General features: G+C 41.9%; 1 protein-coding gene across 11 annotated transcripts in view; it reads left to right on the top strand.

The window, feature by feature from the left end:
* The window catches only part of RASGRP3 (RAS guanyl releasing protein 3), a 159,451-nt gene that overhangs the window by 66,296 nt on the left and 66,647 nt on the right, over positions 1-26,508 (top strand). For 2 of the 11 annotated variants that reach the window (XM_055378833.2, XM_031008077.3), the window contains exon 1: positions 3,865-4,656. The exons of 8 other annotated variants lie outside the window; for them this stretch is intronic. The gene's annotated coding sequence lies outside the window, so the exon portion shown is untranslated. Of the gene's footprint in view, positions 1-3,864; positions 4,657-26,508 lie in introns of those variants that run through there. One more of the 11 variants, XM_031008076.3, reaches the window with a different exon arrangement.

Here is a 26,508-nt window from a genome sequence, read left to right as displayed (position 1 = left end):
GGTAGCCTAATATAAAATCAAGTTTTGCAAACTTTTCTTATATTTTTTCCTTAATGGGCTAGACAGAAGGTCCTTCTCTTTAATTATTCATTTATTCATCGAGGATTGTTTCCACCATGTGTCTCATACATGCCAGGCATTGTATTAGGCATTGCAGGGTATAAAATGAGTAAGTCATAAGCTTTGTCTTAGATTGATAAAGTTTGGATGGAACACAGACATATGTAGACCTAATTATAATACAGAAAGAAATGCAACCGCAGCGAAATGTACAAAAGCAGCAGGCAGCTAGAGTGGGAGTGAAGCCCTGAAGGTTCTGGGAATGCAAAGTTGCCTACGATGGCCGGGAGAGGCTTTCAGTCCTAGCGTGTAAAACATACATTGAGAGCAGAGACAGGCTTTTTGGAGGCAAGGTGATTAATTAGGAAATCACTGCAGACCTTCAGTAATAAATCAGAACATATGAGGGGCGGTAAGAGTGCAAGATGAGAAGAGACGATTTTCACACCTAAGGGGCAGATACCAGAAGAGAAGTCCAGACCCGAGGATGAAGGAGGTAGTAGTAAAATTTTATAGACGCCATGGGAGAGCTTTTCAAGTCAGTTGGGACAAATAGAGCCAAAAGGCCAAGTAAGATGGCTCACGCCTGTAATCCCAGCACTTTGGGAGGCTGAGGCGGGCAGATCACGAGGTCAGGTGTTCGAGACCATCCTGGCCAACATGGTGAAACCCCGTCTCTACTAAAAACATGAAAATTGCTGGGCGCGGTGGGTCACGCCTATAATCCCAGCACTTTGGTGACAGAGCAAGACTCCGTCTCAAAAAAAAAAAACAAAAGCAAAAAGTGTCGGTTGCCTTTGGTCTTTGGGGACTTGGAAAGAGCAGTTTCAATGAAGTGAGGGAAAAAAAGCCAAGCCACAAGGAGGTTGAGACTAAATGGGATGTGAGATGGTGAAGACAAGTATTTTTTCAGGAGTTTAGTTGTGGAGGGAATGCAGGAGTTAGGGCAGTAATTAAAAGAGCAAGGCTGGCTGGGGGCGGTGGCTCACGCCTGTAATCCCAGCACTTTGGGAGGCTAAGGCGGGCAGATCATGAGGTCAGGAGATCGAGACCGTCCTGGCTAACATGGTGAAACCCCATGTTACTACTAAAAATACATGTCTCTACTAAAAATACAAAAAATTAGCCGGGTGTGGTGGCGGGTGCCTGTAGTCCCAGCCACTCAGGAGGCTGAGGCAGGAGAATGGGTTGAACCTGGGAGGCGGAGCTTGCAGTGAGCCAAGATCATGCCACCACACTCCAGCCCGGGCAACACAGTCAGACTCCGTCTCAAAAAAAAAAAAAAAAAAAAAAAAAAAAAGCAAAAAATCAGAAAGACTGTTGTTAGGATATAAAGACAATGTGAGAACGTGAGCATGTTTAGCTAATGAGGAGCACACGCTGAGAGCAAGAGATGGCGTGGTTGTTGTCGAGAGTCCTAAGCAGGTGGGAGACACAGGGTGAGACACAAAGCAGAGGTAGGAGGTAGCCTCTTGACAGGAAGAGGGCACCTCTTCTTGAGTCGAAGGCAATGCTTGGAACTGGTAGGGAGTGTGGGCAGAAAGATGGGATCTCCCTCATTTCTTTGCAAGGCTGTGTCATTGTAGAACCTTTAGTCACACTCCTGGACTCTGACTGAAAGGGTCCTGGGTCTTGGCCTCTGTGTTAACAGTTTGCTTCATAGGGAGGATTTAGGATCCATCCCTTCCTCTCCTGGCTATAGAACTAGAAAAGAACTCTACACCAGTGGTCCCTAATGTATTTGGCACCAGGGACCAGTTTCATGGAAGACAATTTTTCCATGGACTGGGAAGGAGGGGATGGAGATGATTTCAGGATGAAACTGTTCCACCTCAGATCATCAGGCATTAGACTCTCATAAGGAGCATGCAGTGTAGATCCCTCGCATGCACAGTTCACAATAGTGTTCATGCTCCTATGGGAATCTAATGCCACAGCTGATCTGACGGGAGGCAGAGCTCAGATGGTCATGCTCCCTTGACTGCTGCTCACCTCCTGCTGTGCAGCCTGGCCCCTAACAGACCATGGACAGGTACCTGTCCACGGCATGGGGGCTGGGGACTCCTGCTTTACACTTATGATGTAGTTTGGATGTTGTGCCCACCCAAATCTCATGTTGAGATGTAATTTCCAGTGTTGGAGGTGGAGCCTGGTGGGAGGTGATTGGATCATAGGGGCAGATTTCTCATTAATGGTTTGGTACCATCCTCTTAGTGCTGTTCTCATGATAGTGAGTGAGTTCTTTTATTTATTTGTTTATTTTAAGACAGAGTCTCACTCTGTTGCCCAGACTGGAGTGCAGTGCAGTGGTGCGGTCTTGATCTTGGCTCACTGCAACCTCTGCCTCCCAGGTTCAAGCACACCACCATGCCCGGCTAATTTTTGTATTTTTAGTAGAGACAGGGTTTTGCCATGTTGGCCAGGCTGGTCTCAAACTCCTGACCTCAGGTGATTCACCCTCCTCAGCCTCCCAAAGTGCTGGGATTATAGGCATGAGCCACAACACCCAGCCGATAGTGAGTTCTGGCAAGCACTGGTCATTTAGAAGTGCCCCCTCTCTGTCTTGCTCCTGCTCTGGCCATGTGACTCATCTGCTCCCACTAAGTTTCATGAGGCCTCCCCAGAAGCCGAACAGATGCCAGTATCATGCTTCCTCCATAGCCTGCAGAGCCATGAACCAATTAAACCTCTTTTCTTTATAAATTACCCAGTCTCAAGTATTTATAGCAATGCAAGAATGGACTAATACAACTTAACTTTCCTGAGGCTGTTGTCGCTGTTGGGCATTGAAGAGTTTCTAGAAGTCCCTGTTTCTTTATGTGGCATGCAATGGATCATCAGAATAATTAACCCAGTCAATGGTAAACAAAGTGATTGATGGATGCCATCAGATCACAGAAGTTTCTATTACTGTAAATACAAGGGGGTAAGTAAATCAAAATAATGTTTCAAATCCTCAGTAGGCCTTTTTTTCTGTTTCTAATTGAAGATTGTCACATCAACACGTAAACAAAAATGCCTGTGAGGGAAATGTGTATTTTATGCATTGCATTTTTATATCTGAAGTTTATTTCTGTTACTAACTTAAAATGCTGAGGAAGGGATTTGTTTTGGTGCTTACAAAATTCTCCCATTTGCTCTTTGGGCTCTCACAAGTTGACAACAAATTACTGCCCTGACAGTATGGTGAGACTGAGGGTTTTTTGTCTTTTTCTCTTATTCTGGAAAACACTGTATCCTCTATATGGAGGAAATTTCTGGTTTGATTAACACTGTAAATAATTATGAGACAAAGCCTAAATATAAAAGATTACTCACACAGGCTCTTACATTGAGTAAGATATTATGTGTTAAAAATCAGGGTTAATAGTTTAACAGGCACATTATGGTTCAGAAATCCCCTGGGGGACTTCAACCATCTTTTCTGGATGTTCACTTTGCCAAATAGGCTGCCTCTATGTCATATCTCTACCTGAAGGGCAGGCTCAGACACTGATTAGGGGAGGTGTCACCCTTACTATACCAAGAAGTCAGACATCCAAGGTCAGACACTAGGCAAAGTCAGATACTTCAAGGCCTTTCCTTGGAAGGGAGGATGAAAAGGGAAGGGTGGGAACATCAGCTCAGGTGAGACATATGAATTCAACAAAACATCAGGGATGGTTTGCCACGTTTGCGAGCAGCACAGAAAACGGCAGTTTGCTCCAAGTTCCCAGCACACCAAAGGGGGCAGTAGTGCGTCTGTAAAGTGCGTTGTCAACTTGGTGATAATTTCTGTTTGCATTCACACTCTCTGGCTGATAATCTCAACTGCTCGATGCAGTTCACAGATAACAATGCGGAAGTTTGGTCTAAAGCTACCTGAAATCACTTCCAAGAGCTCTTCAGATAAAGCTGCCTTTGATAGTCTTCATTAACCCCTCCCATATTTGCCCCTCAGCGTCCCTTGGCTTAGCAGCCCCGGCCTTTGAAGTCCAACCTAAGCATTCTTAGATGGTGAGTGAGGGTCTGCCTTCCCCAGCACCAGCCACCTAGTCAGGCTTGTGGCTCGTCTAACAAACTGGAGCCTGAGATTCTGAGAAAACGAAACCAAACAGTTGTACTCCGGGGTTAACACGGAGCAACTTCCACCTGCTGTGCGAGTTGGTGATCCTTTCTCTTGCTGTTCGAGAGCCCCAGTGAAAACTTGAGTGAGATGAGAGAGCATGGAGCCTGCCAGTCTCCCCCTCTGCACACACACACACGCAAACACATTTAACTTTCCACTTGCAGTGACCTGCCCTTCAATGTGACTTATCAGCTGTTTGGCTTTTGTCACTAAAGGAAAACAAATTGTGGAATATCCCGCTCTGCATGCTCATGAGATGGCTGAGCCAACTCAGGGGTTATGAGGTGGTTTGCGAGTGAGGAGAAGAATGATCTTCAGTTTCTGACCTCCTGGCACGGTGGCGGGCGGTATTTATCAGGAGGTACATGTGACTGGTTAAGACTCAGAGCCCCAGCTTGAAGGAAACAGCTGCTCTCGGCGTGCTCCGGCACTTGGCAGCTGGACAGGCAGAGTGCTGATGTGAAAAATACCACGACAAAACCACCCTAGTAAGTAACTGGAGAACTTTCCTCTCTCTCTCTCTCTTTCATTCCCTCTCCGTGTGTGTGTGTGTGGGGGGGGGGGGGGGGGGGGTGTTGCAAGCCACCAACAACTTTTTATTTTGATTTTGGTTTCCCTCTGACACGATAGAAGGAGATATTTTATTTGTACCTGTTAACAGCCATTGGCGTTTTCACAGCCCTTTTTTAGAACCTGTTATTTTCGGCAACGGTGTCTTGTAACTTTGCGGATGAATGGGGCATATGGCTTCATTCCTGTCTAGGAAACAGAAAGTTTGTTTCCCAGTGTTCAAGATTTTTCTAGTCCATGGTGTTTAGGTTCAAAGTCAAGATTCAGGTTATGAAGTAGAGACTTCATTGAAGTGAGTTGATGACTAGATTTGATTTTAATCTGTTTCTACCACTGAAACCTGAAAACGTAGTTGTTTAAAGTAACTTGTGAATTTATTGTATGGCTGATTTGATTTTTCCTATTCTATTTTTGAGAATATCTCATTTAACTGTGTAGAACTGTCTGCAGTATAGAAGACTGACAAAATAATATTTAGATTCACATTAGAAATCATATTTAGATTTCTTGCATGGTTTCCAACTAATTGAAATCTGTATTTTATAGCGACTTTTTTTCCCCCCAACAAGCTAATTCACCTTCATTACTTTAAAATGTTCAGTTACCCCTGGTCTTCCTTCACCTTCATTACTTTAAACTGTTCAGTTGCCCCTGGTCTTCCTTATTTTAGTGTTTTTGTGATACTCAGGCTGTTTCTTCCTTGTTTATGACCTGACTGGGAAAGTGCTGCCTGCAGCTGATGATCAACTCTGGGAGGCCTGGCATCCAAATTACGGAGAGGACCGGCTCCTTCTCAGGTTCATTCAGCAGTAATGGTGCTTGCTCTTGGGCGAGCAGCAAAGCAGGCACCATGCTGGAACTGAGCTGTTGTTCGGTGACTTTTGTCCTTCCTTAGTAGTCACCAGACAGAATGCTTCAGAGGAAAGGCAAAAGGGGAAAAGAGAGAGGGCAGAGCTCTAAACTGATGACGTAAAGCTCTGAAAGTGAGAGGTCTTTGAATCAGAGGCTGCAGGGAGATAACCAAACGTTCCTGTTTCTGGAGATTGCATGGATCTTGAGGAGGGTGGGCAGAGAGGGGCTGTTTTTATCTGAAGTCTCACCAAATAGTTGTTTTGCTTGTGATAAGCCTAGGACAACCTGGAGTGCGCTTGTTTCCTCGTGTGACAAATGGATTCTCGTACAGGCTCAAGCTATACGGTTTTCTTTCGCCCTCTGCCCCCTGCCATGAGGGAACACTGTTCTCTCCCCACCCTTACCATCCTTTGTTGTTTGTGGAGAATGGATTAAAAATGACCCAGGGCACGGCACTTCTGCGATCGAGTTTCCCTCAACACGGTGGGTCTTGAGTACCGCACCAACCAATGTTCTCTGATGGAAGCAGTTTCGGATGCCCTGTCTAAACAAATGGCTAGTCTGACATTGAGAAGTTCTCCACCTTCTTTTCCTTCAAATGTGGAAGAATCCACAAAATGTAGAGTGGCCAATGAGGAAAAATAGTCCCAACTTCTCTGTTCCTCGGTGTGGCATTTGTGTGAGGTCCTTGGGTCAGCCCGCGGCCATGTGGTCTGTGACTTCCCTGTCTGACTGCTGGGGGAGGGGGTTCCTCCTGAGTCATTCTTTAGGGAGTTTGTTCCTGGTATAGTTTCAGATTTTCCACAGGTTGATAGTGGAAGAGAACCCTCTGGTGAAATTGTGTCTCTGGAATCATCGAGCCTCCCATAATAAAATGGAATGTCTAAATGGGAGCAGTTGAATTATCCAACTGCTGTATTTTTGAGAGCCAACAGACTCTTTTGAAAAACCCATGACTTTTCAAAATATTAATAGCAAAATAATAAAAAATAATGATTTTACTTGCAGATAGTACATCCATTGACTCAAAGACTTTTTGACCTAGATAGGAATGATAGAATGTGCGATTTAACTCTTTCATTTCAAAGATGAGGAAACTGTAGCAAATTTATCGGAGTTACGGTGCAGAGCCAGAAGAGAGAGCTCAAGGCTTCCATCATAATTTCAACGCTAATAACAATCCCTTACGTTTATTGTGCACTTACTCTGCCAAATGATGTGCTAAACAAGTGTATTTATTTTCATAGTCTCCTCACAATAACTCTATGTGTTATATATTATTATTCCAGTTCTATAGATAGGAAACTGAGGTTCTTGACCATACGTAACACAGACAGGAGGGACACCCTTAGTTACTTGACCATATGTAACACAGACAGGAGGGACACCTGGATCTGACTGTAGAACCTGTATACATTAAAAAATAAAAGTGGAATCCCACACATTTAAATGTAAAAACTCACAACATGCAAATGAGAGTATTTCCAGCACAATATGATTACACACACAATGTGTGTTATGCCCTTTTTGAGCTCTCCATGACAGGAAGGGCTAGGTTTCCCCCTGTGACCGTCCAAGCCCAAGCTCTCTCTATAGGATCACTGGCTTGTGGCATGTTTTTCTCTTTGAAAATAGTTCAGTGACGGTCTTGATGTTGGTAAGAACAGCAACTGGGAACTTTGTTATTAACCTCCAGCACACGGCTCCCATGCCCCTTCTGGCCTTTCCCTCCAGTTTTCCTGTCACTCCTTTCCTTTGGAGGACAGCCACTCCACCCATGCCCCACCCCAAATAGCTGGCTTAGTGTTGATAAAGCTATTATCAGACCCATCCCCTTTGCTCAGCCTGGAAGGTTGGTTGTCTGAGTAGGTTGTTGATGAATAGAAACCATGCACTCTGCCACTCTGCTCTGTTTTTTTGAGCTGTGGGTGTAAGGGGTGGGTCACAGGGCAGGGGACTAGCTGGCAGTGGTGAGGGAGGAGAGGTATGCTTTTCTTCGCTGCCTGCACCTGCCATTTACCCTGAGTCATACTTCTCCACACACCAGTTGCATATCTAAAGCTCTGACTGTGTCACGGGTGGGCCATAAACCTGTGGATTTTCTGGGTCATCAGACATGCAGAGCCCTTAAGAAACCTGCCTCCTGAATCCTTTTAAAAATGTCATTTGGCTGTCCACATTCCTCCACTTTAGGTTAAGTGTCAAAATTAGGGTTGGAGATAATGGGAAAGAGCACCAGGTAGTATGTAATCAGCAGGGGACCTTTGATTAATCAGGAGGAAAATCAAGCAAGTATGCCATGTGTGGATATTTCTGAGGAAGTTATCAGTGTTTCTGCAAGGTCGTTCTGGCAAGATTACACATTTTGAAGATCAAGCTATTTATAGCATGAAAGAGGAATTTTTTTTTTTTTTTGAGACAGAGTCTCGCTCTGTCGCCCAGGCTGGAGTGCAGTGGTGCGATCTCGGCTCACTGCAAGGTCCGCCTCCAGGATTCACACCATTCTCCTGCCTCAGCCTCCCGAGTAGCTGGGACTACAGGTGCCCGCCACCATGCCCGGCTAATTTTTTTGTATTTTTAGTAGAGACGGGGTTTCACTGTATTAGCCAGGATGCTCTCAATCTCCTGACCTGGTGATCCACCTGCCTCGGCCTCCCAAAGTGCTGGGATTACAGGCGTGAGCCACTGCGCCCAGCCCGCATGAAAGAAGAATTTTTAATCTTTAATGCCACCTGCCTGCTGCCTCTAAAACTAAGCCCAACTCAGTAGTAGTCAGTGATGTGGTTTGCTAGACCACAACCACTGGGAATTGCCTCCAATCCTTGCTAGGAATTGCTCACTTCCGTAGAAATTGGCTTTGTACAGGGGGTGTTATATGGGTACACGTGAAGTGGACTCAGAATCACGACAGAGTCCACAAGTCATACTCTGGAGCTGATTTGAAAGAAAATAAAATGCTTGATTCGTTTTGGGGTCCTTTTACAATAAGGAAACACATTCTGTGATACAATGCCTATTTTGTTTCTTTGTTTTTGCCCAGTTGTGTGTTTCAAAGACATCTGCTTCCAAAAAGTTAACTTTCCTGGATCCTCCTTTCCCTTGGTATTGATTGCTCACTTATAGTCCCTGGAGTTAACAGCTCCTGTGTCATGTTTCCACTGCTCTATGGGATTTGAAGTCTTTGGATTTTTTTGCTGTTTCAGGTGATTATTATAGCTTCACAGTCTGTGGTGTGTAGAGTCGCTGTGCTTTGATCTTTGAGCTCATCTTTGGTATTGAGAAGTCGAACCGCTGCATTTATATATGCTGGCATAAGGCACTTTCTTGTACCTTGCCATAATCCCATGAAAGAGGGAGGGTATCATCACCATTGTTTTCAAAGAGGAAATAGAGGATGAGAGAAAATGAGTGACTTGTCTATGGTCATGGGAAAAGTAACTGTCAGAGCTCAACTATATCTCTTGTCTACTGACTCCAAGTGCCAGGCTTTTTCTGTTAGTTATGCTATCTTTCTTTTGTTTTGTTTTTGTTTTTCAGATGGAGTTTCACTCTGTCGCCCAGGCTGGAGTGCAGTGGCACGATCTCGGCTCACTGCAAGCTCCGCGTTCACGCCATTCTTCTGCCTCAGCCTCCTGAGTAGCTGGGACTACAGGCGCCTGCCACCACGCCTGGCTAATTTTTTTGTATTTTTAGTAGAGACGGGGTTTCATCATGTTAGCAGGATGGTCTCGATCTCCTGACCTGATGATCCACCCACCTCGGCCTCCCAAAGTGCTGGGATTACAGGCATGAGCCACTGCGCCTGGCCTAGTTATGCTATCTTTCAAAGAAAGACCAATTTCAACTATTTCATGACCATGCACTTACATAATCTGTGGAATTATCTTTGGTGATAAAAAGTTGTGTAATTTGTATTCTCTTCAGATAGGCAAAGAGTGACTGGATAACCGATTTGTGACATGCCACTCATGATATTTCCAAAGCCTATGGACATTTGACTTTGGAAACAGGGTCAGCTTAGTCTTCAGACACCGTATTTGCTTAGGATAATTTTGTTTGTTTGTTTTTTCAGACGGAGTCCCACTCTGTCACCCAAGCTGGAGTGCAGTGGCACAATCTTGGCTCACTGCAACCTCTGCCTCCCAGGTTCAAGCGATTCTCTTGCCTCAGCCTCCTGAGTAGCTGGGACTACAGGCGTGCACCACCACACCCAGCTAATTTTTGTATTTTTAGTAGAGACGGGTTTTCACCATGTTGGCCAGGCTGGTCTCGAACTCCTGACCTCAGGTGATCCACCCACCTTGGCTTCCCAAAGTGCTGGGATTATAGGCATGAGCCACTGTGCCTGGCTAGCTTAGGGTAATGTTTTTTTTTTTTTTTTTTGAGATGGAGTCTCGCTTTGTCGCCCAGGCTGGAGTGCAGTGGCACGATCTCGGCTCACTGCAAGCTCCGCCTCCCAGGTTCACGCCATTCTCCTGCCTCAGCCTCCCGAGTAGCTGGGACTATAGGTGCCCGCCACCATGCCGGGCTAATTTTTTTGTATTTTTAGTAGAGACAGGGTTTCACTGTGTTAGCCAGGATGGTCTCGATCTCCTGACCTCGTGATCTGCCCGCCTGGGCCTCCCAAAGTGCTTGGATTACAGGCGTGAGCCACCGTGCCGGGCCGCAGCTTAGGGTAATGTTTTTAAAGGAACTTAGTGATCATTTTTCTGTCTTGAAGACTCATGTAGTCAAGTTGGAGTTATACCAACTATGGCATGATGTAACATTCAGCTTTTAGAGACAATTTGGTTGTTTCCTGAGGTATGAAAACTGCAGTCTGCTCTTCAGTGTGCACACTCCTTGCCCAACAAAACCATTGGCATTCTTGAAAGTTCTGCCTGAGTATAGCACCTTTATTCCTGTGGAGGTATTGTGCATTCTAACTACCATGAATAGTGTCCACTGTGATCATTTCCCTCTGCACGATTATCTGCCCACAACTGAGAGAGTCTTAACTTGCTAGAATAATGGGGACGCTTCACTATCTGTCAGTTTCCCAATATGGCAATTCAGTTCATTGTATGACAGCATCATCAGAATGTTGCCAAGATCATAAAAATGGCAGTGCATGTTGCCTGATGATTTTACAGTGCATATTGTCATGGCCAGGGCTTAGAGGTAGGGGAAAAACATGTGGACAGCTTTGTGACAAGAGTCTCTCTTATAGTGTTTCTTTCTAAAGTAACTTTTTCTGAGTATGAATGTGAAAGGTAGCCGTCTTTGAATTAAAAAATATTCTGAAAAATGTTTAATGTCTGAGCTGACTTGAGCATTTTTCTTTAGTGATTACTGTAATAATCAGAAATTTCTTCACCTTTCAAGAGGACAAAAGGGAACAACTATAATTTAAAAAAAAAGAATATGAAATCATAAGTTAAAAGTATACCTTCCTGGATTATGGTCTATAGAATGTAGGGTAATAGAAACCTTGATGCCCCTATTGTAAATGGAGAATTCAACTCAATGTATAAATGATTTCTGTGGTTGTAGATATCCCATCTTTTAAGTTTCTATTTGAATAGATTGGTAATTTTATTTTCTGAAGTCTTCCCTATTTGTCAAATGCTGCCTTATCTTTGTTGGTTCAGGTGGATCGATCTCCACCCCACAATAGGTTCTAAGCCCCTTGGAAAGATCATTATGCCATTGATTTGCTAAAGTATTATAAGTGTTCTCAGAGTTTCAACTCTTAATATGTTCCAGCTGCAACTTTGACAGAGAACTAGTAACTTGGGGAAAAAATATGGAAAAAAGTTAAATTCATATCTAATCCCAGAGGCATGTTTTAGCCACTATCTTTTTTTTTTTTGAGATGGATTCTCACTCTTTCACCCAGGCTGGAGTGCAGTGGCACAATCTCAGTTCACTGCCACCTCCATCTCCCGGGTTCAAGTGATTCTCCTGCCTCAGCCTCCTGAGTAGCTGCGACTATAGGCACCTGCCACCATGCCTGGCTAATTTTTGTATTTTTAGTAGAGACGGGGTTTTGCCATGTTGACCAGGCTGGTCTTGAATTCCTGACCTTAAGTGATCCGCCCTCCTCGGCCCCCCAAAGTGCTGGGATTACAGGTGTGAGCCACTGCGCCCGGCCTGGTCACTACTTTTCTGTTGTTGAATTGTTTCAAAATCACAGACAAATAACCACATTTGAGTGTATGTATGCAGTTTTAATTGCTTGTCCTTTTCCCATCTGGGGTGTTTGTACTATGCTAGAGACCTTAATAGTTAATGAATTGACCAAAAGGAGGAGCGACAAGCTATGGAAGAACTCAGACAGAGAGGTGATCAATCTGTGATGGAATCAGACTCCATTAAAAAAAAAATTGGCTTAGTCACTTCTCTGTTTTGTTTTGAGAAAGTAAAAATTTCCTCTCCATCCAGCAATTCAAATTTGGCTGAACCAAGTTTCCTTGGAGTCTTTTACCTAAATTAAGTTAGGGAAGATACCAGGAGGAATTCTTTCCTAGGAATGTGCACACATGGGTTGCTTTTACAGAACTCCCTAGACCTGGAATGAAAGGAGTAAAGAAGAAATGTTCTTTTCTGGCCACACTCTAACAACTTGCTTGTGACTGTCAGGGATGAATCTCTTCAAGTCTCAAGTTAATATAGATTTCTGGAGCTCATAAACTACTCAAGAATTTTAAACAGTTTTAAATAAGAATTGGGTATAATCTCCATATTTGGTTCTGGAAAACTCATACCATGAGTTCAATTTGACTGAACTTTGAATTCTGCTCAGCTTTCAGTTCTGTTTTTTAAAAGTAGAAAGTATTCCATTTATGCATGGAATGCTTGCCGTTCAAAATCATATGAGTTGACACGATGCTTTAGAGATCATTTTTTTTTTTATGGTAGAATGGTGGTGCTGGAGATTTCTCTGTAATCCATTTCTCTCTCCAGTCACTCTTGATTCTGAAATTAATCCATCTCTTTCTACTTTCCTTCTCTTGTAGGCATTTAAATTGTGTCTGCTATTGAGAGAGGAAATAAAATAACGCTTATTTTCACATCACTCAGAGGTAGACAGCATTAGCACTCTTGCAGAAGAGAAAAATAAATTTTAGAGAAGTCATATACCTTGTAGAAGGTCACAAGCCAGTGAGTAAGAGTCTAGTCCTAGTCTGCCTGGAAACAAAGTAGGTGCCTTTTTCATCCAATCACACTGTCTCTCACTATGTCTGTGTTAAAGCTGATGCCCTTGGCCGGGTGCGGTGGCTCACGCCTGTAATCCCAGCACTTTGGGAGGCTGAGGCAGGCGGATCACCTGAGGTCGGGAGTTTGAGAACAGCCTGACCAACAAGGAGAAACCCAGTCTCTACTAAAAATACAAAATTAGCCAAGTGTGGTGGTGCATGCCTATAATTCCAACTACTTGGAAGGCTGAGGCAGGAGAATCACTTGAACCCAGGAGGCAGAGGTTGCGATGAGCCAAGATTGCGCCATTGCACTCCAGCCTGGGCAACAAGAGTGAAACTCCGTCTCAAAACAACAACAAAACTCTATGAAAAGGGAAGCCATTCTGTGGAGGTGAGATTCTGCTGTCCTTGTCATGCAATTGACATTATGTCATTGTCATGCCTAATACATACCCATTTCTATTAGAAGGATGCTGTAGGACAAATATCCCTGGACTCTGGATTTGTGATTGCACCCTGCAGTCTTCTTTTAGCTTCTACCCAGAACACACTCAGTTTTTATTATTGAGGTGTTCTCTCAACTGTGCTGCTCTGCATCTTTGGCAGGGTGCTACTGCAGAGCTAAGCCTTTGGCAACACCCAAAAATCATTATACTATCTCAGATGGTGACAGGTATGAAAAAGATCTTGACTGTTGGACTAGCTGATTAACTAGCAGTGACAGTTTGCTTTAAAATATATTTGGTTTTTATAAGAAGTGACATAATATTGGCACCAAGAGGGACAATCATATTCATTCCCATGAAATGTTTCTTGGGGCCATGATTACAGATAGATAAAAGGGCCAAGCAGACCTTGAAGCAGAACCAGTGTAAAATATCTCATGCTGTTTTAATTCTTTATGTTTTTAGAAGGAATATTGCTTTCAACCTCTCTTTGGAATTTGCGGGAACTTTGGTTGACTTAAGCCAATGATGGTGGATTTATTACGTAACAATTGAAGGTTTGTCTTTTTCAGCTACAAAGATGACTGAGACATGTGTCATGCACAAAATTCTGCAACTATTTGGAACACCATCTCACATCTAACTTGTGGAAGAGAGGCTAATATATTTGGAAAATTGTTTTGAGCTTTAATCGCCAGTTTTAGAAATTTTTCTCAACCAAAACTTCAGGAAGTACAGTCTAGTAGAATACAGGATTTCCATGTAGGTAACAAAAGTAAGGGACAACATCCAGGACATATTTTCATACAAGATGATTCACTTGGTATTTCTTTTCTTTCTTTCTTTTTTTTTTTTTTTTTTTTTTTTTAGAGAGAGAGAGTCTCACTCTGTCACCTAGTCTGGGGTATAGTGGCACAATCTTGGCTCACTGCTACCTCTGTCTCCTAGTTCAAGCAATTCTCCTGCCTCAGCCTCCTGAGTAACTGGGATTACAGGTGCCCACCACCAAACCCAGCTAATTTTTGTATTTTGTTTTAGTAGAAATGAGGTTTTGCCATATTGGCCAGGCTGGTCTTGAACTCCTGACCTCAAGTGATCTGCCCACCTCGGCCTCCCAAAGTGTTGGGATTACAGGTGTGAGCCACCGCGCCTGTCCTCACTTGGTATTTCTAAACATATGCTTTTGTGCTGCATATTGCACAAACATGAAGAATATAGAATTTATCCCATAGGATTTTACTGTTTAGTTAAATAGATCAATATTTTTAAAAGGTTACAATAATCATCTTACAGTACGTAAATGTATATTCTGTAAAAGAGAATGTTTCCAAAATGTTCTGTGGGAATTCAGAGAAAGGAGATAACTAACTATATCAGGATGAATCAGGGATGATTCCCTTGGGTTGGTGACATTTAAGCTGGGTATAAAAGGATAAAAAGTCATTGTTCAAGTAGAAAAAGACTATATTTGAAACAGTGCATTCCAGGACTAATGTGTAACTTGATAGAGCTGAATCATAGATTACATGTTGGAAGAGGGACAGGAGAAAAGGAGCAAAGATAAGGTGGTTCTGGGTGATTAACAGTAGTGTTTGCCCTTCTGAAGCATGTCAGTATTTTTGAGAACCGATTTATATATGGCAAATTTCAACCATATATAAAGATAGACAAAATAAATGATAATTAACCCCCATTTATTATCTAACTTTAACAATTTTCAATTCATGGTCATTCTTATTTAATTTATATATCCCTACCGATGTTCTCCCCTTCCCATATTAGCTTTGAAGTAAATCCCAGATATTTCATCATTCCATCTGTAAATATTTTAGTATGTGTTTCTAAAAGATAAGTTCTCTTAAAAAGTTCACGTCATTCAGACATCCAAAATAATTAATAATAATTCTTAACTATTATTGTAGTTTGTCAAGTAGAGGGATGACATGAATACATTTGCATTCTGGAAAAAAATTTCTGAAGGCAATAAGGAGGACAGATCAGAGAAAGAAAAATACCAAATACCAAAAGAAGACTTCAAAGATAGGTTTGAACCAAGACAATGATAATAGAGAGGGTGGAAGAATTTTCAAAATGTTTAAAAGGTAAAGTTGATAGTTCTTGAGATTAATTGTATTTGGGTATGCAGGAAAGGAGGGAGTTAAAGAAGTTTTGGAGGTTTTAATTTGAATAATCAGCATATGAATATGCCATTAGCCTATATAGGGAAAGGATTCCTTGAAAAGCAGTTAGCCTGGTTCAGCATTATACAGAGACTACAGGAAACAAATCAAAAAATATCTTCCTATTACCCTCAAACAAAAGTTTGAGATTTCCACCTGTAGTCCTAGCTACTCGGAAGGCTGAGGCAGGAGGATTGCTGGAGTCCAGAAGTTTGAAGCCAGTTTGGGCAACATAGTGAGACCTCATCTCAAGAAAACAGCAAAACTTTGAGACTCAGAGCATTTGGAATAATTCTGATTGCTGCACCTTAAGAAAGCCATTAATGCCAGCCATGGTGGCTCATGCTTGTAATTCTAGCGCTTTGAGAGGCTGAAGCAGGAGGATCACTTGAGCTCGGGAATTCCGAGACCAGCCTGGGCAACATAGTTGCAGACAGCAGTACACTTCATTGCTAAACATTTTATCATGTATATATGTATATTACCAACTAGAGTTAGTTATTGCAGAACTTATATTTCATACAAGAGAGATTAAACTTATACATTTATTTTCTCAATGGGAAAAGCCATGATTCAAGAAAGATTAACACAATTCATGGCTGATTCTTACTCGATTATTTATGAAAGCAAGAAACTGAGAACCTCTTGATTTTCAAAAGTTGTTGCCCTACAGAGCAGCCACATCCTACTACAAAACAGCCTTTGAGTAACTATCAAGTATTGTCCTGGCAAAGCATGTTTCTCTCAATAAGTGTTAATTGAATTTGAATGTAAAGAAACTGACACCTAGAAATGCAAGCTTTTTGCCAGTAACTGACAGAGCTGGTACTAGAACAAATTACTTCTAATAGTTTCTCATTGAGCATCACTCCTTACCTCTAACAACTCTGAATAGTAATAATGGAACATAGAAGATGCTTTATTAGTAAAAAGGTAATGCTTTCTATATCAAGTCATTGTGAGATTGCTCAAGGCTCAATGGGACCAAGTAGTTGGGCCGTAGGAAAGGAGGTAAAATGCTCTCACAAAAAAAGAACTCTCCATACGCAATGGAAAAAAAATGCCTGTGTTCATATTTATCCTCTGACTTCCTCCAGAAGAGGATTAAAGTAGCTGATGACAAAAAGCAAAAATAAAACACAACTGAAAATGATTAACACAGGAATAAAACAAGGGCCAAAATCCACCAGTTAGTCAGGCGGGGAATACATTTGGACCTAGAAAGCTTTAAAATGTTCTCAATTATGTCAAATTCTGACATGTTAAATTTTGCTGATTGGTTCAAGAATTAAAAATCAAGTTGAGATGATGTCTAAAAGACATGTTCATTCAAATGTTTTTTGTTGATGAAGATATCGAGTATTCATTTGGAAACTGAAAAACTCAGTCAAATAGCCAGGCATTTGCCTACACAAGAAACAGACATTCTGATACTAGAAAAGATTTTAGGGGTTTGACTGATTTTTTTTTTGGTTTCCATTTTGATGTTATGGCATCAGTCTATATCAGTGGTTCTCAAATGAGAGTGATTTTGCCTTCCGAAGGACATTTGGCAATGTCTGGGGACATTTTTGGTAGTCTACACTGGGAGTGGCAGTGGAGTATTACTGGCATCTAGTTAGTAGAGACCAACGATGCTGCTAAACATCCCAAAATGCTCACGACAGCCCTGCATGACAATCAGTTATCCAACCAAATATGTCAGTAGTACCAAGGTTGAGAAATCCCGATCTATGTGAAACAATTAAAAATCTCACGCAAACATGCCTTCAAAGACACTTTAGATGAGTTACATGCAACATTTTTGCTTGTCTGCTGCTGAGCAGTAAGTGATGATGGCCTAATACACTTGCAGAAATACTGCTGCATCGGCGTCAGGGTGGGGATGAGATGTCAAATGGCCAGTCCTTCAGAATGAAAAGCCAAGTTGAATGGTTCACAACACAGGCTGACAGCACTCTTTGGTGTCCAAAAGATCAAATGTTGGCAGGCAAGGATACTGATATTTAGTCAGCAGAAAATATTCAAAGCAATGAGGGACACATTGTTGTTTCTTTAGATTTTTTTGTGGGTTTTATTTTTATTTTTTATTTTTTTGGCAAGATCTGGCTCTATTGCCCAGGCTGGAGTGCAGTGGTGCAATCTCGGCTCACTGTGACCTCTCTACCTCCCAAATTGCTGGGACTACAGGCAGGCACCACCACACCCGACTAATTTTTGTATCATTTGTAGAGAAGGGGGTTTCACCATGTTGGCCAGACTGGTCTTGAACTTGTGAGCTCAAGCACTCCTCCCGCCTCAGCCTCCCGAAGTGCAGAGATTACAGGTGTGAGCCACTGCTCCCAGTTGACAAATTGTTGATGAGGACAGAACAAGGGATCTTTAGGTCATAATTCATGGGACAGTTGATCCTGGGACTTTGGAACTTCATTTCTCTGTTTCTGGCTTTTTTCGTCTTCAAAAACTCAGGAAAAGAGAACTGAGGGCATCAGAGCAGGCTGATTTGATACACTCTTGCTGCCAACCTGATGACTGTATATCTCTGATTTATGTGATTCTTTCTCATGTTCCCCTTACTAATTATAACTATTATCCATGTTTGTAACCATGTTCTTCTTCCTTCTTTCATATTATAACTGGAACCCATTTTCTTCCCTTTGGTTATCTTCTCTTCCTTCTGAGTTTTCAGCTTCCTCTACTATGTTCTCCTCATCAGTGCATAGGTCTGCTTCAGTAACTCTCATCTTTTAAAAATATCCTTTGCTTGCCACAACCTCTGCCAACTTCTCTTCACTGCAATTCTAAACAAACTTGTTGAGCTCATATTCTACACACGTTATCTTTGTTTCTTTACCTCTCATTTACTCTTGCACTCACACCAACCTAGCCTCTGCCCACAGTTCTGTAAAACTACCTTTGTCAAGGTCACCAGTGACCTCCTTGTGTTAAGTTCTAAAAAAGCAGATCATTTCCCTTTCTCCTCTTATTTAACTTTGCAGTAGCATTCAACATGATTGACAGCTTCAGCTTCCATTCTATCCCTGGCCTCATGGCACAGCATGCTTTTAAGTTTTCCTTCTCTTTCTCTGACAGGAGCTCCACAAGATGCTTTGCCTGCTCCTCCTCCCCTCTCTGACCTCTAGATGTTGGAAAGCCCAAGGCTTAAGAGTGGGTCCTCTTGTCCTGCCTCTTTATACTTTCTTCCAGAGCGATCTGAGCCATTGCCATGGTGCTAAATGCTGTTCACCTGGTGATAACTCCCAATTGTAAATTGCATCTCAGATCTTTCCCTGGAGCTCCAAATTGTATATGTAACTGCAACTCAAGATCCACACATAGAGTTTCTCATCTGGCCTGTTTAGTTCACTGCCAGATACCCAGGCCCTGGCATAATGTCTGGAAGGTAGAGACATATTTGTTGAGCCAGTAAAGAATGATTTGGATACTGGGCCTAAAACAGATACATTTTTTTCTGTGACAAGGTAAGAGTTAGCTGTTTTTGTTGTCAGAGTTACACTTTTATTAGATTAAAAGATAACATTTAGACCAGGCACGGTGGTTCATGCCTGTAATCCCAGCACTTTGGGAGGCCGAGGCAGGCGGATTGCTTGAGGCCGGGAGTTTGAGACCAGCCTGGCCAACATAGGGAAACCTCGTCTCTACTAAAAATACAAAAATTAGCTGGGCGTGGTGGTGCATTGCCTATTGTCCCAGCTATTTGGGGGGCTGAGGCAGGAGACTCACTTGAACCTGGGAGGCAGAGGATGCAGTGAGCCAAGATCGTGCCACTACACCCCAGCCTGAGGCAACAGAGCGAGACTGTGTCTCAAAAAAATTAAAAATAAAAAAAGTAAAACTTAAGTGTCACCCAGAAAAAAAAAAAGAAACAAGATACTATTTAATAACTGCTTACTGGTTGATGGATAGATTGATTAATCAATTGGAAATGTATTAATACTTAATCTTTTTGTATTCCAACTTATTTATTTATAACATAGAAATAATGCTATTATTTGCCAAATCATTTTAAAGGACAAAGGTAATTGCTTTTTAATATCCTGTGGAGAAAGACATTAACTACATACAAAATTGCACACAAGATGGTGTAGAGATTGCATGTATTATCAGTTTCCTTAGTCTGGGGACTGCATTGCGTTTGCATCTGAACTCTTGTGGTTTGTGAGCCAACAAAATATCATCAGTCCTCATTGTTATAAGTTTTATTTGAAGGCTACCATTGGATAGTGTTTTTGTGATGTGGCTAGAATTATATAATTGTCTATGCAGCCTCGCAGCCATCTCTCAGCTGCCCTGCACTGAGAGGTGCCAGGTGAGGCTGGTGGACAGCACAGCACAGCACAGCAGCCCCTGGCTGAGGCCTAGGCTAGGGCACAATGGACTTTCTGGCATCTGGCCAAGGTGCTGAAGGGTAACGGGGGTGAACAAAGTGGAGTAGGAAGCAACTTCATGGGCAGGAGTCAGGAGTAGTAGATCTAGACCTGGACAGGATCATAGATACTTCTGCAAAAGAGAAAACCTGTTTTCAGAATTGAATGTTCAGCCTGAGGTTGCTCATGGAATCTTGGGAGGAGATGAAAATTTCAGTATCTTAAATTTTTGTGACTCCAAACAACTGATGGTGAGAATCAGGAGGTGAAGTTATTTTTCTTCTCCTTTTGCATTGGGCAAGTCCATTTGCTTTAATGTAATAAAAAATGACATCGAGTGGTAGAACCTCAGGAATTTTGATTTCCCTTTGTCTTCTTCAGAAATCCTCTGGGGCAATTGACCTTTGTGTGTTTGAGAAGAGGTTATGAAACTTTTATTACAGACCTGCTTCGAGCCCCCAAGGAAGGCTATGGGCCTTTACCCCAGAAAGAAGCCCATGGACACAAATACACAAAATTCTGTGTGTGATTTCAGGGTTGTATAGATCTACAATCCTTGGTTGAGGGCCTAGATGTGGACTGAATTTTGTACCCCCAGCATCCATATGTTGAAGCTCTAACCCCCAATATGACTGTGTTTGAAGATAGAGCCTATAAGGAGGTAATTACGGTTAAACAAGGTCACAAGAGTGGGGCTGTAATTTCTGATAGGGCTGGTGTCCTTATAAGAGGAAGGGACACCAGACTTCTCTTTCTGTGCCATGTGAGAACACAGGAAGAAGGTGGCCATCTGCAAGCCAGAAAGAGAGTCCTCACAGGGACTTCTCAGCCTCCAGAGCTGTGAGAAATAAATTTCTGTTATTTAAGCCATCCAGTCTATGGTGTTTTGTTATACCAGCTTGTTAAGACAGGCCTCTACCCTGGAAGCTGCCCTGGCCCGTAATGTAGCTGTGCTCATGCTTACCGATCCATGGAGGCATCAGGATGGGGAGGGGAACATTCTAGTGAGCAAATGTTCTGGGGACGCGTATGGGAGCCTTGGTGCACCGAAGTAGGTCAGCCAGTAGTACCACGCCTGGCTCGCTCTGCCCAGGCTTCATGAGTCTGCAGTGACAGGGTGAAGTATAAAGGTCATCCAGAAGAATGATGTGCCATCATGCTGAGTGTGTACCTCTTCTTTAGGTGTTCATTTCACTGGGCAGGTTGTCTATCAGAACCAAGGGGCCTCTTTGAATTTTCTTTCAAGCTATTTATAAGAGGCATGCATCCTCCTAGACACAGTCATCCATTTAGTAAAATAGGCAAGTATCTCCCCACGGCTAAGATTGGAGCTACCTGAGCCCTAAACAACTGACAATGTGGGAAGCATTTGCTCCAGACAAATCCACTTATCCCATCCCTATCCTTCTTGAGAAAGCTGCCATTGTCTGATGTGGGTAGAATCTGGGGACAACAGTGAGAGCTGTGGTATGCAGACTAGCTGGTCCAACACCTGGGAGAGCAGGGGCAGAGTCCCTAGTGGTGCTGTCAGAGTGAGTCTGGACTGGGCAGAGGAGTACTTGAAAGTCTTTTCTGGAAGAGTTAAAAAGAGAAGCCAAGGTTTGAGTGGCTAAAAGAAACCAGCAAAATCTGTGGGATTCAATGTGGCAGGAGTAAATGAACAGTGTCAGGACCCAAGTGTTGGAGCCAGAGAACCAATGGTTTGTGCCAAGACCCATTTAGAGTTCCCAGACTCCACCTTCTCAAGCTCACCTCCACCAAGTCACCTTCACCCATCTCACAGACATCCAGACCTGCTTGAGATGCCCGGCACCCAACAGCCAGGGATTAGAGCTTTTTATTGAAATCCCTGCTATCGTTTTAGACCAAGCTCCTGAATGAATAAAAAAAAAAAAATCTTTTGACAAGGAGAGATGACCAGATTGAAATAATCTTTACAAAATTAAAAAAAATAGGTGCCCTCAAAATCAGGCCAGTGAGAAGAAATTCCGTGACTGGTGATAGCATATAGCTGTTTCATTTCTCCATATCAAAATGGCCAAAGGGTGGCTTCGTGTCAGAAAACCCAGATGTTTTTAAAGCAAATGCATTAGTTCAAAATCAGCCTACTGCCTCATATACTTTTTATGTCTTAGAGACCCCAGTATGAGTCTGTATTCTATAGAAGCTCACTATGATGGAATATTTTCCTTTCTTTTACTAACTCACTATTTACAACTTAGGCAAATCACCTTATCATTTTGGCCTTGGGGCTCTCCTTTATAGAATGAGGTAGTTAAACTGGCAACTAAGTAAAAATTCCCCTTGAAAAGTGGAAATATTCTGTGTCGCCTACTAGCACAACCTCTTTCTCTGTTGGAGCTACGGTTTTCTGTGAGTAGACTAAAAACACTATCAGAAGACGTGAATGACCAAGATGATGAAACCAGGTGCTTAGAGACCAAGGCTCGCAGCTGCACTGATCAGTAAATAACCCTTCCCTGGTTTCTGGTTTTCCTTTTTAGAGTAATAAACAACAACAAAAGTAGAGTACCAGTTCAACTTGTATAGTCACTAATTATACAAGTGACTCATTCTAAGGGCTAGAAATTATCCTACAGGAAATTATCCTGAAGGGTCTACAGTGATGAATATCTGTGATTTCCTTGAGTCTGACATGGAAAAGTAAGCTGTGACTCGTAGTCAACAAATCCAAACCAACCTAGAGAGGAAGTGGGAGAGAGTGAAACTGTATACTCACTATAGTGTGTGGAATCTGAAAATGTTTGCCTCTAAGCACGAATAGGTACATATTTTTTTCTCAGGTAGCCCAGCGTACATTCTAGTTTCTCTAAATCTTTACAAAGTAAAGTATTGAGGGGGCATTGGCACCCAGTCCCATGCTCTTTAGAAATCATTAATGACTATTTTGCTGATTTTGAGAACTTTTTCTATTAATATAAAAGAATAAACCAGAAATCTGAGGAAACTCTAAAACTTGAAGGCAATCTAGACATTTAGAGGATATTACAAGTGGAAATAAATGCTAATGTCTTAGACTAACCAAGCTTGACAAATGCTGCAGAAATCTCCAAACGTACTTTCTTGTTCAGGCAAGAGGTGAAATTTGTCTTGCAATTTGAAATTACGTTTAAAGTAAACATGTGTCAGAAGGCTTAAGTAAGCATAGTAACTGTCTTGTCATTCTTCCTTGTCCACTCCACAAACAGTAACATTCCAAAGATCTGCACTTTGAAAGATCCTCCTTAGCTTTTGCCTCTGTGGTGTCAGTAGGTAGCCCAGTGAGTCTGAGGTAGGGCTTGTAAGTGCAGATGTCTACGGCAGCAATCCCTAACACTTTTGGCACAAGGGATAGATTTCGTGGAAGACTGTTTTTCCACGGACAGGGCAGGGGGTGGGGGTTGGGAAGACGGTTTTGGGATGAAACTGTTCCACCTCAGATCATCAGGCAGTAATTCGATTTTCATAAGGAGCACATAACTTAGATTCATTGTTTGTGTAGTTCACAATAGGGTTTGTGGTCCTGTGAGAATCTAACGCTGCAGCTCATCTGACAGGAGGGAGAGCTCAGGCAGTAATGTTCCCTCACCCGCATTCACCTCCTGCCGGGCAGCTTGGTTCCTAACAGGCCATGAACCAGGCCATGGCCCAGGGGTTGGGGACCCCTGGTTTACAGGACCAGGAAGATATTATAATGATGTAATGAGTGAAATGAATTAGGAATAAGAAAAATTCTGGACGAGGCATGGTGCCTCATGCTCGTAATCCCAGCACTCTGGGAGGCTGAGGCAGAAGGACTGCTTGAGCCCAGGAATCTGAGACCAGTCAGGGAAACATAATGAGACTTCATCTCTTAAAATAAAAAAAGAACAATTCTTTCTCCGTTTGAAACAAGTGATAGTTCACTTTCCTCTTAAATCTACTGAAAGAGAAAAGGCACCTAGTGGGATGGTAAATGGTAATGTCACTTGGTCTCAATTTGGGGAGACAGCCGAAGGTAGGAGGGACTTTGGGGAACTGGGAGTCAGTCAGTTGCTGCTCAGCTCCATCCAAATGTTGCCTCATGGGGATGCAGCCCTAAAATGAGGAGAACCAATTTTTCCACAAGAATCTAGAAAACTGGATTTTTAAAGTAAAGGTTCAGATTTGTACATTTTCACAATTAATTCAAAATTTTTGAAGCTTTGTAAGAGCCAATCCTGTATGGGCCTAACAAAAAATATACATCTAGGGGCTAAATCTGTTTATAACCTGTAGTTGCTGAGTGAGGTAGAACTTATTAGCTTGCACCATCTTCGATTTGGAGAAAGGACAAAGATTCATGGTTCACTATTTGTATGTCTTTAAATAGGCTTTATCAGATAAAGAGAAAAAAGTTTAAAAAGCAAGGCATTTGAGGACAATATTTATAGTGTGTGGACAGGAACTCTGCTCTTGCATTTCATTCCTATAACATCAGAGCCAGAGTTCTTGGGTTAATACAGAATGCGTGATTTTACTTTAGGATCCACAGCACACTGAAGTAAGATATTGCTGATGTCAGGCTTATGGCATCTATAGTCATCTTGCTGTGAATATGGTCCTTAATAAAGAATTCATTAGAATGATTCAGATAGGGCCTATGTTACAACAAAGATATGGAGATCTGGATATATCTAGATGACATGAGGAATTTTCTAGTTGTCAAAAAATAAATGTTTGGGCTGGGCACAGTGGCTCACACCTGTAATCCCAGCACTTTGAGAGGCTGAGGTGGGTGGATCACTTGAGGTTAGGAGTTCAAGACCAGCCGGGGCAACATGGTGAAATCCTGTCTCTACCAAAAAATACAAAAATTAGCAAGGTGTGGCGGCGCATGCCTGTAGTCCCAACTACTCAGAAGGCTGAGATGGGAGAATCACTTGAATCCAGGAGGCAGAGGTTGCAGTGAGCCAAGATTGCACCACTTCACTCCAGCCTGGGTGACAGAGTGAGAACTTATCTTAAAAACAAAACAAAACAAACCAACAAAAAAAACAAACCCGTACTCCCATCACATTGCTTTAGATGCATGAAAGCAATACGTTTTGGGTCTTGAGTATTTCTTGACATTTCAAGTGCAAATACAGCTTTAGATATTTCAGCATTTTTTTCCTACTCATTGATTAATGGTAGCTTTTTTCTTTTTCTCCCAATTCAAGTACGTAGTAATAAGTTAATGTGAGATTTGTACATTTTAATTTGTATTTTTCTGTTTTAATAATACAATAAAATATTTTGTGTTGCATTTAGTAGTAAAGAAGTATCTTTTTACCTAAATGCTTGGTGAATACTTTCAAGTTTTGCATGATTAATAGTTAAAGGGTGCTAAGATAAATAAATATATACATGCTCTGTTTCCTGAACTGGAGATGAGAAACAAAGTTTGAAAAGAAGCCAGTAGAAATGAGATATTGTGGTGAGATAAAGATTGGCAAGGTTCTAAAACTGTGAACTTGCAGACTTGTGAAATCCCCACAAATTACCACAGAAGCTGATGAGGTTCTCTTTTTAATTTTAGTCCCAGCTTGGTTTCACTTACTATTTCAACTCTTCAGCATCCTTATTATGACTAGTAGATCTGTTAGCAAAACTTCTGGTGGAAATGTTTTTGTGTAATATCTACTCCCCCAAATTGTTTTAGGGACATTAATCACCTGACATGCATTTATTTTCATTCTACAGAAGAATAAATGCAATGTCCAGACTTGGATCCCATTCAAGATTCATTGGTCTATTACTGACATTTCTAAATGTATCTACTGAAATCTCCTGCTCTTTAACCTCTTTGCAGGAAGATATGTGTCTTTGTATTCCCTTGAGTACTTTCTGTGTGTGTTTAATAAATACTTCTTAAAAATTAGATTGTAAATTGATCAATAAAGATATCATTGAATGGTTTGGGTGGTATGCCCAGAGATAGCTAGTTTTAATCTACCAAAATAATGAATAATACAGAGTAAGAAGCATATTATAGAATTTTCATTTAAGAAAATATGGACTAAGTCATAGAAGAAATGGGATTTAAACTAGTTCTCATTTCATGATACAGATTTCTAGCCTACACTGCCTTTTTCCCCTCCCTTTCTCCAGCCCTTCTTTCCTTTCTCCCTTCTCTCTTTCTTTCCTTTCTTTGCAAAATGGGTATATGTAGGTAAAATGTATGTGGCTTATGAATTTGAGAGGAGTGACAGAAATAGGAATCATTGCATCCCTCAGTAGAGGGCACTTTTTGGTCCCTTACCAAGAAAATAATAACAGCAGCTAACACTCATTGAGGGAATACTATGTGTCAGTTAATAAGCACTTTGCCTGTTATTAACTTGCTTAGTTCTCATAACAACCCTACAACACAGACATTATTATTATTCTATCATACAGATAAAGATAGACACACAGTAAATTAAATAACTTGCCCCCAAACCACACAGTTAGAAAGTTCAAGAGTTGAATTTGATCCCAGTGGTCTGGCTCTAGAGTCCATGCTCTTTACCATTACATTGTACTTAGAAAAGAACTCAGTAAAGAACGAGTAAAATGTGTAAGGCCAGCAAGGAAGGACTATGTTGGGTTATGTCACGTGGGCTTTCACAGAAGCTTTCATTATGATGTTCAGAACATGATAGTCCCTCTCTCCCCTTCAAAATGGTTTTGAGTGAAAGAATGAACAAATATATACTTTAATCCCAACTTGAAGACCTCACC

Source organism: Gorilla gorilla, chromosome 12 (genome assembly GCF_029281585.2).
Source record: "Gorilla gorilla gorilla isolate KB3781 chromosome 12, NHGRI_mGorGor1-v2.1_pri, whole genome shotgun sequence".
NCBI lineage: Eukaryota > Metazoa > Chordata > Mammalia > Primates > Hominidae > Gorilla > Gorilla gorilla.
Note: the sequence above shows the minus strand (reverse complement) of the source record. Positions and strands in the feature narration are given on the sequence as shown.